Source organism: Acinonyx jubatus, chromosome F2 (genome assembly GCF_027475565.1).
Source record: "Acinonyx jubatus isolate Ajub_Pintada_27869175 chromosome F2, VMU_Ajub_asm_v1.0, whole genome shotgun sequence".
NCBI lineage: Eukaryota > Metazoa > Chordata > Mammalia > Carnivora > Felidae > Acinonyx > Acinonyx jubatus.
Window position 1 is genome coordinate 73,881,046 of NC_069394.1, and position 12,573 is coordinate 73,893,618.

Consider the following 12,573-nt stretch of genomic DNA (forward strand, 5'->3'; position numbering starts at 1 on the left):
AATCGTTGGGCATTTGAATCACTGCCAAAAATCTTGCCTGGGTAAAGCTTTTTTTTTTTCTTTAATGTTTATTTATTTTTGACAGAGAGAGAGAGAGAGAGAGAGAGAGCGAGCATAAGAGGGAGAGGGGCAAAGAGAGAGGGACAGAATCCGAAGCAAGCTCCAGGCTCTGAGCGGTCAGCACAGAGCCCGACGCAGGGCTGGGACTCAAACTCGTGAACCACGAGATCATGACCTGAGCTGACGTCGGACGCTCTGTTACTGGTATCCGTGCTCTTCCCATGCCTGCCTTTTCCTCTTTCTCCATTTAGGGGAGACTTTCCTGGGCCGTCTGAAGTAAAATTTTAGGAGATAGGCTGCGGCCATCCTTTGATATTTGCTGATGTGCTGGATCCCATGTCTGGCAGACATCCCTTAATGGAAAGGGCTGGAAAAAGATTTGGGACCACAGTCTTACTTCTGCTAAAGCCATTGCCTTGAACCCACAGTTCCAAGGGCTTCGTACCACAGAGGGTGTTGGCTGTTCCAAACACCCAAGGCTCTGATTGCCGCCCTCTCAGTTCATCAAGCTTGCAGGTGGAGGGGACCCCCTTACACCTCTGCCTGCACACAGCGCCCTCCTGTTTGAGTTCAAATCCATGAGACTCTGCTTAAAACAGCACAGCAGCACTCTGAATTAGTCTTACCTTTTCCCCTCGTGCTACCATCTTATGCAGTGGGCGATATCGTTTTTAAGGTAAAAATAAGGCCATTTAAACCAAATGTTTCCACGGCCAAACAGATATTGCCAGATTTCTAGTGTGTAAGATTCTGAGCACCTGCCCCTTCCGACCTGAGAACTTCAACTTGGTTATACTGTATATTATTTCTGTGTCTGCCGTGCGCAGCACTCCTCTGCCAGGTACTGAGTTCTGTATTAGTTTAAAAATGAGACTCAGGGAGACAGTCTCTCCTTTGCTGTCCCCCCGCCCCCCACCGCTGCTCCCTTAACTAATGAATAATTTTTTTCAAACGAGAGTCAGCTATGACACTGATCCTCAATAACAGTGATTTAAGAACTATAAATGTGTGCTCTCTGTTGTGTGGAAGTCCGGAGGTAGGCGAACCACGTCTTCTTTGTTGGTTCTGCTCTAGGAAGTGCCAGGGGCCTGCGCCACTGACAGCCCTCACCCTGCCATCCCGGGAGTGTGGCCGCCATTATTATCAGCAAGATGGCCGCCACCATAGCCACTTTCCAGGCAGCAGATGTAGGAACGGATAAAGACAAAAGAAACAAAGGCACCACTTTGCCTTCTCAGAATATTTCTAGAAGCAGCCACCCAACACTCTCTTCCAACATTATGAGTCACATGCAAGTGAGACTGGAAACTGTAGCTTTTCCTACAGTCGCTGTGACTCCCTCTAATAACTGCACAAGTTTGTAAGAGTGAGCAAAAATGGGCATTGGGTGTCTTGGCTACAGGTCTCTCCCAAGACACAGCTGAGGATTCCCATCAGTTTAGCGATGCACCTTAGGTCTGGTGACTTGAACTTTCTGAAGCCCTTTTCCAATTCTGCAAAAGACTGTACTCGCTCATTTGACTGTTGTAGGGACTAAGTGAGTTGGCAGTTATAAAATGCCTAACGTAGGGTTTGGCAAATACTCGATAAACACCCATCAAAACTAGGTCCCCTAACTAAACTCTGACCTTGAACTTCGAGTTTGTGGCAATGTGTCTGGTACTACTTGAAATCTCTTTAAATTACATTTAGTACAGAGGTACATATATTACATCTCTTACATGTAAGAGATTACATGTATATCTGTTTATACACATGTATGGATAATGTGTGATGTACATTATACATATGTGTATAATGTACATTATACATACATATATGTAATAATATATATTCATGATATACATTTAATGTACATATTATTTACTAGAATTTTTAAAATGTTTTTAAAATGCATTTTTTAACCTGTGTGTGAAAGGTATTTTAGTATTTCATTGTAAGAAGTGGAATTATTCAGGACTATGGATTAGTATAGGATATATGTTCTTTTAATTCTTTGTAATCTAAAAGCCTTTGCCTGCCTTTGAGAGTATAGCAAAAAAGAGAAAATACAATGTTCTACTTTGAGTTTCTACTTATGTTATTAGTCAGTGTACTCTATGTAGACCATTTATGTCAATATAATTTTGGATAAACTTTGGATTTTGACTCTCTTTCTCCTTATGGTTCTTTGTTCTCCCTTTCCTCCTCATTTTCTCCTTTCTAGCTTCTCTGTCTCTGTCTCTCTGTCTTTCTCTCTATTCCTTTCTTCCTTTCAAAAATACGTCCTTTATATTTGGTGGGCCTGGCTGGGTCAGTCGGTAGAGGATGCGACTCTTGATCTCAGGGTTGTGAGTTCCAGTCTCACATTGGTCGTGGAGCCTACTTTAAAAATATATATCCTTTATGTTTGCAAAGTATTATGTACTAGGTATGCAAATATATGTTACAAGCCGTTAAGTGGGCCATTTTCCTGATGTCTTGATGTTTTGAATTTTTGGCTGAAGCCATAAAGCTGAGAACATAGGTGATAAGTACTTTTATGTCCAAAAAAAGGCGGGTGTTAGCTATACCCATGCAGGACTAGTTAATGGATCGCAGCTTTAGGTTTGGGGTTGCATCTTCTAAACTTCAGACTTCATCTCTGACCTGGAACTCATCATCCCCATGTCTGACCACAAGAATCTAGATAAAGTGTGAATCTATTACTTTTCTTTGACCCATCAGAGACCTGAGAGACATCTGTGACCTGGAAACCTGGAGAAACGAGATCTTTCAGAGAGATGCAGCCAGAACCCGCTCCCTGAAGCAAAGCCACTGGCTCTGTACACTTGCAGGAACACTTAAATGGTAATTCGGACAAAATGCTGGGGGCCGAACATGAGTTAGCCTGGCGGTGCAAAACTCTCGGGGCTCGAAGTCTCTGGAGGGCTCCCACACGTAAGTGGGCTTAACCTCCAGGAATCCCAATCAGTTCTCACAGTGAAGCTCTGAGAAAGATCCCCTCCGGGCTCTGGGGAAGAGGGATCCTTGTGAAAGAAGCCCAGAACCTTCTCTATAATAAGACCTACTCTCGGGGCGCCTGGGTGGCTCAGTCGGTTAAGCGTCCGACTTCAGCTCAGGTCATGATCTCGCGGTCTGTGAGTTCGAGCCCCGCGTCGGTCTCTGGGCTGATGGCTCAGAGCCTGGAGCCTGCTTCGGATTCTGTGTCTCCCTCTCTCTCTGCCCCTCCCCCGTTCATGCTCTGTCTCTCTCTGTCTCAAAAATAAATAAACATTAAATAAATAAATAAATACATAAATAAATAAGACCTACTCTCCTGGAAAAGGACTTTGCCAGTCTCATCCCAGCGTGGAGAAGGACATTCCTCCTCACTCCAGCCCTACCGTCCCACCTAAAGGGAAAAAAACAGTCAACACAGGCCAGGGCTTCAAGGACGCAGATGGGAATGCTGCGGCCTGGGAAGGAAGGGGTTGGGGGGGGCAGGGAAAGGGTACACCCCTGGACAAACATTTGCGAGAGGTACAACTTGGAGAAACAGGTCCACTGGAAGGCTGAGATCTAATCAGAAGCTTATGGAATTCTACCCTTCTCCCCACTCCGTAGTATACACCAACAGAGCCCCAGCATAACAGCAGACTACAGCTGAAAACACGGCAAGGCACAGGCTCTCCCTCTCTCTCTGAAAAGAAATACTTAGGGAAACCCAAAGATTCCAGAGGACGGAGAAACAATGGCCCTAGAGGGATTTGAAGCCCTTGGCACTTATGGCCACAGCAAACATTAAACACAGCCCGTTGACTCCCGTTTCTATGACCGAATAAAACATGCTCAGCTTTCAACAAAAATTTACACAGCATGCCAAAAAGCAAGAAAAAACACAGTCTGCAGAGACAAAGTACCATCAGACCCAGACTCAGATATGACAGACATGTTGAAGTTATCAGGCCCATGGGGACAGAAGCTTCTGCACTTGGGACCCTCCTAGGCTTTATGTACCTCTTCATCTGGCTATTCATCTATATCCTTTATAATATCCTTTATCATAAACTGGTAAACATGAGTACATGTTTTTCTGAGTTCTTTGAGGCATCCTAGCATATTCATTGAAGTGGAAGAAAGGTTCCTGGGAACCTCCAACTTATAGCCAGTGGCTCAGAAGTATAGGTAACAACCTGGACTTGAAATTGCCTTCTAAAGTGGGGGAAGTCTTATGGGGTGAAGGCCTGTCAACCTTAAAAGCAAAACAGCCAGTTATTTTACCAGCAGAATAAGTTTATTGAGGAATAGCAGAGAAATTGCAGTTCAGGACACAAAAGCTATGGCAAACCATAGCACAGTTGAAAAATCAAAGGAAAAGAAGGTTACTTTGTAGAGAAGAGAAGGAAGTTGGGAGGGGCTGCATGAATGAAATCCATTGGAGGAAAATGAGAGTTCAGGGTAGTGATGGTTTCTCATTGGCTGAGCTGTGGTATTTTCTTATTGGCTGAGCTTGTTGCTAGGTCAGGAGAAATTCTCCCTTCCTCCTTCTGAGGTGGTAAAGTAGGCTTCTTCCTGCTGGTATTGCAAGGTACATTTCTTCCTGCTGGGGTCTGCGAGGGACAAATGATTCAACATGAGAGCTCCCCTTCTGGTCTCCTGACTCCCTTTTAAATGAGGTTTCCTCTATTCAGTTTCACATTTCCCTCTTTTGATCAAGATCTTTCTTTCAAAGCATCGATTGGGAGTCAGGTTTTCCATATTTAGTGGTCTTGCCCCTCTGTAACAGGAAAGACATTTCCTTGTTGTCATGTCCTTTTTTGGAGAGAAAGTACATGGCAGTTGGAAAACATGTAAGGCCACATTTGAGTAACAGAGAATGTTAGGAAGGAGAACTTTCAGGTACTTACCTAAAGTCTGTATCTCACCAAGACTGTAAATGTTAGAGATCACCTCAAAGCACGGAGCTAGCCTCACCCTATTGGGTGTGTCAGTTCTACAAAAGTTTGACAAGTAACAGGTACAAGACCTTAATTATGTAAAGCAAAATAAAAAATACTATGACAAATGCAGCTTGTATAATGGTCCTAGCCAGGAGCCCAAACCCGTAGGTAACTAGGTACATAGGTTAAAAGACCAGGAGTCACCAGATGAAATTTTTCATAACCAATGGGCTTATTCCCTGATCTTGTGTAATCGAATTTCTACCTCTCCAGGGGCCTTTACCCATGTATTTGCTATTTGGCAAATAGCTATAAGGCAGGACTTGCTATTACACAGACGCCTCATTATTTAGCAAGTAGGTAATCAAGGGCTATACAGTTATCTAAGACTAGCCTAGCCAATGTGTCAAGTGATCATAGTTGGGCTGTTATTCCTTTAGCTGTGGAATCAACTAGCTCTCTTAATGTGAGGGAGAGGTTTCTGATTCTCTTTCTTTGGCACTTACTACCATCTAGGGGAAAAAAAAACCTCACCGTCATGTATGCTTCCCGGAAGCTCCTGTTTAAAGCAGCTCTGAAGGTTTAATGAGGGAAACCAATTGGAGGTTTCTTATTTATTATGGATGTTGACAGGGACAGTTAAACATCCCAATAAGTATTGACCTTCAATTCACCAGCTATCTAAACATTCACATGCCCATGGGTAATACTGTCTACCACAGACAAAAACTGAAGCCAGTGCAGGGAAACAGATCATGGGAGAAATTGGTTACAGGTAAGGCCAAGGGAACTTTGGCAACATGAACAGATCAGAGTTTCTGCTGACAAATCCAACAGTCAGAAAGGTTCCCCCCCACACATACTTAGCAATGGCCTGGGAGATATAGATAATGGTGCTCTCTTCCCAGGCCAATGCCAGAGTAAAGGACATAAAGAAAAGAAGAAAGGGCTTTATGTTTAGTTAAAGTAGAAAGTCCTAATCCATCAAATTTGGAGAAAGCAGTCTACCTTGATGTCAGATCACTGTCTTCCTCGTCAATTTGATTTGGAAGCCTCCAGGACTTGCACAGGACTGGATGTCAGGGAAAAACCTCCTTCAGATGTCCGATGTGCAGTCAAGGCTCAAGTCCCTGAAGTTTGGCTGCCATCCCGGTAATGGGAAAGACTTCTTATAGTCCCTTCCAAGGAGATTTAGGAGCAGTCTTCGTTCTTTAGTGATTCCAAATCAGATGAGTGGGACAAAATTGGAAATGATAGGTTGAAGAGTTGTAGCCAGATATTTGAGGAAACCAGGAGAATTCAGGATCCAGCCTAGTTTACAGGTATATAGCCAAACCTCAAAGACAATTAACAGGGCTAGAATCTAATGTAGAAAAAGGTGCAAACATATTTTTTCTCTCTACATGCCCCATCTCTCTACAAGTATCCCCATTTTTTTTTTTTTACTAAAGATAAAACTAATTCGTTTGCATTAAACTTGGCCTGGTTACTCACACACATGTAGCAGAAATATTGATTGACCTTGTAAGTTCTTTTTAAGACTGATTTGCTGGAACTTTTCATAAGGCGTCTCAGATTGAACTGTCATTGCCTCTGAGGCCAGGAAGCCAAGTCAAGGACTGGCCGTCAGATTTATCTGAAATACCATTTCAGTCAAAGTCTTGGTAATATAGCCAGTGCCTTCAGTTGTGTCCTGTTACAAGAAGAAGAGATTTTTAATAAACGTATGCAAACAACTATCATGTCATGAAAAGAACACTCAAGAGTTTCCAAACTCTAACGGGATCAGGTAGGCAGAAAAAAATAAACATGTTCCTCTTTGTTTACAAAGGTATACTTTATCAAATTGCTCCATGCACAGATAGCTCGAGACAAAAGCTTTTTAAAATCTGAACGAGCCAAAGCATCAAGGAGCGAGCAGTATTTCAAAGAGTCATAAGAGTAATAATCACCCTCCTTAGTTCATTTAGACCCAGATCATTGCTACTCGTTCTACTTGAATCTAGTATGTACAATAGAAATTCTTACCTAGTTTGGTTTTATGCTCTTCAAGGTATCACAAACCTATATTTGTCAAAAGTCCTCTCCATGAATCTTCTTGAAGCTCAGGTACTTTTGTGGGAACATTTTTGTAAAAGCTTCAGAGTAAAACAATAGCTACCCATGAAAAGACTGAAAGATGCTTATTTTCAAACCCCTGAGGAGAGTTCATTATAACGGAATTGACAAGGAAATTTGGTGATTACTGTCACATGCCACATTTGAAGATAATAATTGGAATTATGACTGATAACATTATACTAAGACATATCAGGTTTCCAAGAATTTCACACAATTTCTGGAACACTTACATACCTACGCAAATAAAACATAAAGAAGGCTTAGTATTACTTCTTTTTTTCCTTTTCGGTGGGGGGTGGGGAGGGGCAGGTGGGGAGAGAGAGAATCCCAAGCAGGCTCCACACTCAGTGCAGAGCCCAGCACGGGGCTTGATCTCACGACCCTGGGATCATGACCTAAGCTGAAGTCAAGAGCCAGATGTTCAACTGACTGAGCCACCCAGTCTCCCCCTTGGTATTACTTCTTATTTTACAATGCTTCCTATATAATTTAACATAGCAAATCAGCCTAATTAGTTTAACATCTCCCTTTTTCTAAGAAGAGAGAACAAATCTTTTGAGATGTTCCAGAGACTCTCTGGAAAATCTAAACATTAGGTTGACGACAAAAGACTGTATTTCAAATTTGATTTGGGGGGAAGTTTGCCAAAAATATCAAAAGGTTTTGAAACACTTGGTCTAATCAGATCTAGGTCACCATGAAATAATACTCAGTTATCCATGTAACCATAGTGACAACAAAAGACTTCATAGGCAAATATAGAAGATCACAGGGTTCTGAGTGAAATTTAGCTCTTTTAATATTGTGTGTTCTACTAGATTTAAGTAATCAAAGACTTGATATGGACAATAAATACAGGAAACTATTTTGACAAAAAGATCACTTAAAAGTAAGGGAGGGGCGCCTGGGTGGCTCAGTCGGTTAAGCATATGACTTCGGCTCAAGTCATTATCTCACGGTTCGTGAGTTCGAGCCCCACATCGGGTTCTGTGCTGACAGCTCAGAGCCTGGAGCCTGCTTTGGATTCTGTGTTTCCCTCTCTCTCTGCTCCTCCCCCACTTGCACTCTTTCTCTCTCTCTCTTTCTCAAAAATAAATAAACATTAAAATTTTTTTTTCTTAAAAAAAGGTAAGGGAAACCCTTTGTTTATAATTTCTGATGAAAAGGAGATCAACAATTCAAGAAAACTTTCAGTAGATAAAAGAAAATTCAGGTTTGGTTTTGCATAAGTACACTATTGATATCAAAGTTTCCTTTTAGCCTTTTAGCCTTTCAATTCATTTAGCGTGACCATGCATAAAATTTCTTTCTCAAGATTCCTTTCCACAAGCCTTCTTTTTGCTTGTTTGTTTGTTTGTTTGTTCTTTACATTCAGATTTTGTCCTATGTTCTTCCTCTCTAAACGGTCTTGCTTTCAAACAAAATTACTTTCTTTTCCCTCAACAAAAATGCCTCACTATTCTCCATACCTCCTCTTATAGAAAACACACATCCTGCTTTCCTTGCATGTTTCCCTTATTATTTCCAGTAGTCTTAATTACATTTATCAAAATATGTATGTTTTTTGCACCTCACAGGTACATTTATTCACACCAGAAAGGAAACAACACATCTACAGATGTATAGCGACGCTCCATGGTCCCATCCAATAGGGCTCGCTGAGATTCACAGCCAGCCTGATGTCCCATCGGATGTAAAGCTGGTTAATGATGACCACGAGCATGTGGAGAACTCAAAGCTTTCAGAGCTTTACTTCCTTTATCAGCATTCCTGATTTCATAAACGATGAAGCCCATCAACCCCATTCCTACCCAAGTCTACCAGTAAACTTGGCTATGGTAGGGTTTCGTGGGGACCCACAGATTTTCAACAAGGCTTTGAAGCATCACGGTGCAGGACACCCAGCTCAGGCCACCCCAACCAGCAAGGCCAACGAGTGGGAAAGGTGACTGAGGACACGTCGTTTATTGGCATTCTTAACCATTTGAACCCAACCTTAATTTCCAGTGAAAACTCAGAAGTAAGCAATGGAGAACTTCCTGTGACATCAGCTTTCTTTAGATTGGCACATTTATTAAAATGGGGTAATAGGATATGCATAGGCCTTTTCAGTATAGCACTAACCCATCCAAATATGTTTTAGTTTCTCTGTCACAAGAAGCCAAAAGTACATAAAACTGTGTTCATAATCAATGATTCAGTTTTATGTTATTTGGCAACGATCTAGATCTTTAATGACTATCTATCATCTAATTTAACTTAGCAAAACTCCAAGGTTTTAAGTTACCAAAAAGATTGGGGTAAACTATTTAAGTAGACATGAATATTGCTGAAAAGTTCATTTATAAACTATTATCTTATATCTATTAATAAAGGATTTTTAATAATTATGTTTAGATTCGTCATGAAAATTATATGAGATATTAAACAGTTAACCATCATCTTAAATTATCATTTTTGCTGACAAAGTTCTAAGAGAGAACATGAATTCATTTGACCTTTAGTAAGCCTGAGTAGAATAAAAGTATTATATTTAGTGCTGAAAACTCTAAAAGCATGACTGTCTTAATTAAACCAACAAGACTAAAGCGGCTTTAATACTGAATTTTTTCCCTAAATCACATGAACCTAAAATTCATTCGGATTAAGTTTCTATTATATTTCTGAGAATTTAATTTATTTAAGTGTTTCGTGTTCTTTAAGCCAATTAAATAGATCTCTTTTAGAAATTAATTTTGAAAATACCATCTGGAGGTAAAAAATACCACACATCTACACCTCCACAGAGACGCACATGAACGTACAGACTGATGCAAACACAGACGTTATACCTCCCATTTTAAAATGTCTGCCATGAATTAGGTACGATAATACAACACTCACGAATTATAAAAGGAATTGAATCGACTCAAATAACTTTCCTTCTTTCCTTCTCCTTCTGATAAAAAATGCTGTCTTTTAAACATTGCAAAGTTTGCATATCAAAGAGATGGTCCAGGTAAGAGTTCTGGAGAACTCCGGAATTTTGGAGAAGACCCTGGGTAGAATCTTGACAGCACAAGGTACATGGGAAAAAAATGCAAGATTTTGGTTCCCTCGGCCCAATACGTACAATCCTTTGGGATGAATGAGAGAGGCTTGGGGTTTGGTAAATAGGATTGGTGGGCTTGGAATTGTTTCCGGAGCCACACCTGTGGTCCCGCAAAGACTAAATTTGTACAAAGATACCCATTTTTAATTCATGGAAGAATTCAGTTGCCACCTAAATGGTATCAAAGGCCTGGTGCCCCCATCCACCATTCACCTGTTAGAATGTTTTTCTTTCCTTCTGAGTACATTTAGCTTAGAGGAGAAGGCCTAACAACAAAATTCTATTGGCCTCTGAATACCAGCTTCCAATTTGGTCAAATTTATGATAGCAAAGTTACTAAATCCTTTCAAATGTCTTGTCAGATTTACCTGGGACAGACAGTACCTATTTCTGGCAGCATTAAATAATTCCATGGGCCCAAGAGACATCTTCCAAGAGGGTATAAAATGCATTCTCTTCACAAGATCTAAAGTCACTCCCAAAGATAGCCAAAAGGACTGACAAACTGTATGTTCCAGGCAGGCAGAGAGGCCAACAAGAAGGCAATAGCTACTCTGGGAGAGAAAGTATCAATAACGAATCAATCTGGATTTGGAAAGGAAGGAACAATGTGAAATTTTATTTTCCTCTCTTGACTGGGCTTAGAAGTTAATCTATTTACAAAAGCTTGCAAGAATCCTCCCTGGTTTAAGAAATTCTTTTTTTTTTTAATTTTTAATCTTTATTTATTTTTGAGAGAGAGCATGTGAGCAGGGGAGGAGCAGAGAGAGAGGGGGAGACACAGAATTGGAAGCAGGCTCCAGGCTCTGAGCTGTCAGCACAGAGACTGACGCGGGGCTCGAACTCAAAACCTGTGAGATCATGACCTGAGCCGAAGTCAGTTGCTTAACCAACTGAGCCACCCAGGCGCCCCAAGAAATTCTTTAACCATGGCTCCTAGTTTGGCCTTTGGCCAAGGAGTAAAAAATACCCGAGGAGGACTATCCCTCACATTGGGCGGTCTTATTTTCAAAAGGTAGCTGTTTAATAGAATGGGAAGGCAATTTTAGACAATTTTGGACTGCGTACTCAAATAAAGAAGGTAAAGGGCAATTACAGCCCCTTTAGTCAGTTCTATAATCTTCTGTGTGTTATCCTTTAGGTCTTTAATTTTTCGTTGGTCTTTTGCAATGAATCTTTTAATGAGAGTATTACGAAATTTTGCGATCTTTTGGAGGCTCCTGCATGCCAATTAAAATAGGTATCCTATTCTCCTTGTTTTTCAATTTTGGAGATGCAGCTGTCTAATTTAGTTTTGAGAAAAACAAGGTTAGCAAGGTAGAAAGTTCCTCATAATGGCCATTGAAAATCTAAATTATCTTTAGTTAAGCTGGGCCATTTAGTTAAGAATGCACATGAGGAGGCACTATAGTTTTTAAACATTAAAACCAACTGGGACCCCTGCAGGGTGGAGTCTCCTCAAAGTATTTAGAGGACTGGGATCCCATTACTCACAACCAGAAACTCACAAAAACAAAAAAGTACTCACCAGAAAGGACAAAGCCTTCACGAAAACAAAAAGGACAAAGCCTTTGAACAGATCCCTAAATAAAGCCTGGAGAGTTTAAAACACGAGGAGAGTAGAGCTTGGATACAGGAAAAAACATACCTCAAACTCCAGGGTCAGTGACAAAAGAGTGAGCTCAATGGCCTCAGTGGGTATTGACAAGGGTCTGCTCACCAGCCTTGGAGCTGTTGAGGTCTTTTCTGGATCCCACTTCTATGACACCAAGCAATGCCAACCTTAAAAGTAGAACAGCCAGTTATTTGACCAGCCAAATGGGTTTATTTGGCAACAGCAAAGGAACTGCAATCCAGGACGTGCAACCTATGGCAAACCAGTGGCAAGCCTGGAGATCAAAGAAGAGAGAAAGCAAGAGAGTGGGGAGGGGCCACATGCCACATAAAACTGTAGTGTTATTTAAGAGCGGACTCACATTGGGGCGCCTGGGTGCCTCAGTCAGTTGAGTGTCCAACTTTGGCTCAGGTCATGATCTCGCAGTTTGTGGGTTCGAGCCCCTCGTCGGGCTCTGTGCTGACAGCTCAGAGCCTGGGGCCTGCTTCGGATTCTGCGTCTCCCTCTCTCTCTGCCCGCCGCCCCCCGACTCACTCTCTCTCCTTCAAAAACAAATAAGCATTAAAAAAAATTTTTTTAAAGAGTGGGCTCACATTAATCAAAACTATATAAGCTAAACTCTAGAGCAACCATTAAAATTTTCTAAGAAGTATAATTGACCCCCATGAGGAGATAAAATAGAATTATATAAAATGTTCAATTAAACTAGAGAAGGCAGAAAAAGATGGAAGAAAGAAACAAAGGACAAATGCAACAAGTAGAAAATGCTTGATTAATCTATATAA

General features: G+C 41.2%; 1 long non-coding RNA gene and 1 pseudogene across 1 annotated transcript; both read right to left on the bottom strand.

Annotated features, from left to right (window-relative positions):
• Nucleotides 1-4,307: 4,307 nt before the first annotated feature.
• On the bottom strand, nt 4,308-7,206 carry LOC128312794 (uncharacterized). Its single transcript, XR_008292540.1, has 3 exons — nt 6,990-7,206; nt 5,970-6,654; nt 4,308-4,798 (listed from the first exon to the last, which is right to left on the bottom strand). It is a non-coding gene; the product is annotated as an uncharacterized LOC128312794 (long non-coding RNA).
• Nucleotides 7,207-8,711: 1,505 nt separating this feature from the next.
• LOC106982525 (ATP synthase subunit ATP5MJ, mitochondrial-like) lies at nt 8,712-9,660 on the bottom strand (annotated as a pseudogene).
• Nucleotides 9,661-12,573: the final 2,913 nt, after the last annotated feature.